At 41.9% G+C, this 4,510-nt stretch overlaps 1 pseudogene; it reads right to left on the bottom strand.

Moving 5' to 3' along the window:
* Positions 1 to 2,918: 2,918 nt before the first annotated feature.
* LOC132232373 (androgen-dependent TFPI-regulating protein-like) lies at positions 2,919 to 3,645 on the bottom strand (annotated as a pseudogene).
* Positions 3,646 to 4,510: the final 865 nt, after the last annotated feature.

Raw genomic sequence — 4,510 nt, 5'->3', positions numbered from 1 at the left:
GCTTTGAGTAGGAGAATTAACGTGCCCTGATAAAAGCTCTTCCATGGTGTCCTATTATGTGACACCTTTGAAGCCATGGCCTTCACTATCATGCTTGTTCCACTCTCCCTGACCTCTCTCTCCACCCTTCCTCTTGCTCTTTAGGTGCAACCATCCTGCTCTTCTTCCATTTCCTCACACTCCTCACACAGCTTTCCACCGCCAGACACTAGTCCAGGGGTGGGCAACCCCTGGCACGCGTGCCAAACATGGCACACCAGTAACTTTTGCTGGCACGTGAAACCCTCTCTTATAATCTTCCATTTACAATTGTGAATCTTTGTTCTCAGTGATGAATTTTGTTAAGTCTCGCAATAGGAGTAGCCTGAGGGATGAAAGTAGTAGCTCGTGCATATCTCTGAAGGTCACGAAATATAAACCTGATGTAAAATCTCTGTCATCAGTGATGCAGCAGCAAAAGTCCCACTGATAATATCAAACGGAGTCAAAAAACTTTTCTGTCGGACTATCAGTTGTCATGTATACATTAAAAAATAAATGTATTTTTTCATCATCATATACTGTGTTTTTGTCGCTCGAATGAATTTTATTATTTCTTCAAGGTTCTTCACATATGTACACCTTAAGAGATATCAAGTAGGAGTAACATGTTCTCAAAAAATTAGGGTTGGCACGCAGAAGAATTTTGAGTCAGAGATTTTGCTGGTTTTGGCACGCACTCACAAAAAGGTTGCCCACCCCTGCCCTAGTCTGATGTTTGTATTACCTGACATGCTTCCGCTCCCCAATTCTACGTCCACCCTTCAGTTAACTTATAAGACTTTGTTAGACCTCAGTACAAACATTGCTTCCTCAGGGAAGTTTTCCTGACCCCCGAACCAGATCAATGTAACTTGTGATGCAGCTTTGGGGTACCTGGTGCTGTTTCTTCCTAACGTTAATCACAAGTTACCCTTCATGTTTATTTCATTGAATGCTCTCTCCCTGCAGAAGCTCCACGAGAGCCGACTGTGCTTGCTTTTGCTTCCTGTGCCATCCCCTGTACATTGCACAGAGCCTGGCACATAACAGGTTCTCAGTAAATAATTTTTGGGGGGAAAGGTCAGTAAATATTTTTTTAATAAATGAATATAAGCCAGAGAGATAGCCAGAAGAATGGAAACCTATGAGACTCTCTATGTCCTGAGAATTGGGAGCTTTGCTTTACGAGTTTTAAAAAAAATCACCCTAGCCGGCTTGGCTCAGTGGCTAGCGTCAGCCTGCAGACTGAAGGGTCCCAGGTTCAATTCTGGTCAATGGCAGGTACCTCGGTTGCAGGCTCCTCCTTAGCCTGGGCCCTGCTTGTGCAGGAGGCAATCAATTGATGTGTTTCTCTCACATCAATATTTCTATCTTTCCCTTTCTCTAAAAATCAATGGGAAAAAATCCTTGGGTGAGGATTTTTTAAAAAGTGCATTTTTGCCTTTTATTTGTTTTTATTTTAATTAATTTTTTTTAATGTAGCAATCAAGATTTAATTTAGTTCCAGACACAGTGTTATCAGGTTTTACTCATTTTCACCAAATTTCTCCTGTATCATGTTTGGTTGGGAAGCCCAAGTACAATTTATTTTGGTGCCCAACTCCCCTGGGCTTTATGACACACCAATAGATTTGACTATTTTTTTTAAACCCTTTTTTTCTCATGTGGCTCTTTTTATTTATTTATTTTTTAAAATATATTTTATTGATTTTTTTTTACAGAGAGGAAGGGAGAGGGATAGATAGAGAGTTGGAAACATCGATGAGAGAGAAACATCAATCAGCTGCCTCCTACACACCCCCTAATGGGGATGTGCCCACAACCAAGGTACATGGCCTTGACCGGAATGGAACTTGGAACCCTTCAGTCCACAGGCCAGCGCTCTATCCACTGAGCCAAACCGGTCAGGGCAGATTTGACTATTTTTACCCACCACATATTTCTTTACAAAAACAGACCTGGAAAATTCCATTAGGAAAATCGAAGCAGGGTTCCTGAATGTGCTTGCTGACAATCAGTTTTGTTAAATCATAAACTAGCTCAGCAAAGTATTTTGTACCAAAGCAATCTCAGCAGTCCTCATAATTATATCACTTCCCACTTAAACTGTTCCCCAAGTAAAATGCACATTCATTTGACAAGTTAATCAATACTTGAACGGAAGACATTTTGACAATGTCATTATGTTCAGTGTTTATACCTGCCTTGAACGCTTGTTCATAAGGGGGAAAGAGTTCCTAATATTTTTATAACTTATCTTCTCATTATCCCAAATAATTTGCTATTATACCATATGAGGTAGAATCTCCCTACACTCCTGTCTCAATTGAGGGGAGAAAAATAGATAAGAAATTCGTGAAAATAACTAGCTTATGAAAATGCTTGTTTTTAGGAAAGTTGGGATTATTAAAAAATGGCACAGGATTGGGAGTTAAAATATCTGGGAGACAAAAGCTCTTGGCTCAGTTTTGACACTAACTCTTTGACTTCATGCAGGTAACTTCTCATCTAGGTCTTCAGCAACCTCCTCTGTAAAGTGAAGAATTTGAATGATCTTACATTCCTTTCTCTGTCTAAACATTCTCTAACACTGAGTTTATGAGTTTCTTTGGGTTATGGTCAGAATTCTACAGAGTTCAGACAAAGGTAACAAATTTTAAGACAGCAGGAGTTATTTTTGCATGGCCAGTAAGCCTTTTAAAACCCGAGTCTTCAAATTGAGCTACCTTCATAACCCTCTTCTTAAATTTAAATATTGTTTCCTGTCCTTTCTACTTTCTTATGTGTCTCCACCACCTCCCTACACACACACACACACACACACACACACACACACACACACACACACCAAAAACCCCAAACAAACAAAAAACCCCAGAAAAAAACCCCCACCCTCTTGTGTTTTCTTCCTTTTGAATTCTTGAAAGACAGCATATAATCACATGTTTTTCTTTGGCTGCCTCTTGTCACCCCGTTTCCACTGTTTGAGCTTTTCTCCAAGTAGGTAGATGCAGGCAGTAAAGATGTAGTTGAGAGAGAAGGCTGCTAGACCCACTGGGCTGAGTTGGGCAAACACAGGATACACCCACGTACCAGTCTCAGAGTAGACCCATAGGACCCTGCTAATGTAAGGAAGACCGGCAGCAGCCAACAGGTGAGGCCTTTCTTCTTCAATGGATAGCAGTGTGGCCTGAAGATGACTTCAGCCAGGGAGAAGGGGAGTGTGAACGTGTGCATGGCATGATTGAGCCACACTGGAAAGATATCATCTAGGGCCGTAGGGTAAATGAGTTCTCCATCGTAGAGAAAGAGGATCCAGAAGGACAAAAACACAAATGTGGATACAGGAAAAGCCAGTGCGGTGAAAAGCAGGTCTCTGAAGGCAATTATTAACTTAATGTCTTTTTTCCCTTTAATTCTCTTCAGCACATCTTCCAGGCAGGCGACCCCATAGAAAATGGCCTGCAAGAACAGATTAAGGAATGTCAAGTACTTCTACTGGCCACCATTTAGAAAGATTTTGGACATCTGCTTATTCCTTCCTTTTTGTGAGATGTGATAATTGAGGAAAATATACCAGATCAAGACAAGGAAGTGGTATGCACATGTAGAAGTCCTCGTCATGGCTTGCTCTGACCAGGAAGCTGTGAACGTCTGAAGTGGCTTTGGTCTGGCGTCCTTGTGCCGGGTAAGGGCTGAAGTCCTGCAGCAGGCAGGGGGGCGGCGAGGCAAGCAGCCCTTGGCTCTTGTCTTCTTGAGGGAAAGATTTCAATCAAGAGACAAAGTGTTGAAAAGCAACCAAGAACTTATTGACCACAGCAAAAGAATATTTAGGACAGCAAGACAAGGAAGGGCATGGAAGAAGCAATAGGAGCGCCGAGGCGGACTGCCTTCGCTCCCTGGGAAGAAGAGAATGGGGGCCTTGGAGACAGGTCCAAGGGGTTAGCCCTGGACGAGATGCTGCTGCCCGTGGCTCCCTTGGTTGCAAGTCTCATGGAGTCCCTTAGAGGTCAGGGGATGCCTGCCTGTGGGAGAAGGAGAGAGGGAAGGGAATGGCACTGGAGTGCTCCCTGGAGAGGGAGAGAGAAAGAGAGAGGACCCGTTTTTGCCTTTTAAATGGGAAGGTAAAAACTGTGAATAAATAGCAAAAAGGTTTCTTTTGTTCTTATGAAAGAACTCTGTAAAAACCGGAAGCTGACACAGGTTCAAGTTCTTAAGACCCAAGCTGTGAAGATGTGGATGTGACTGAGACACATTGTGCCATATTAAGGTAAAATAACTCCCATAAGGAGGGCAGGGAGAGTGGGAAGTTAAGCGGGTACGTATGTATCTCACCTTTATTCTTTAGCATTATTTCACCAGCGAGGCTAAAACTTTACAAATTGCTATAATGCAGTGTTTTTTTTTCTTTGACATTTGAATTAATTAATTAATTAATTAATTAATTAATTATTTTTAAAGCAAAAACAGAAATATATCATTGGGAAAG

This window comes from Myotis daubentonii, chromosome 4, assembly GCF_963259705.1.
Source record: "Myotis daubentonii chromosome 4, mMyoDau2.1, whole genome shotgun sequence".
NCBI lineage: Eukaryota > Metazoa > Chordata > Mammalia > Chiroptera > Vespertilionidae > Myotis > Myotis daubentonii.
This window is presented reverse-complemented; position numbering and strand designations above follow the sequence as displayed.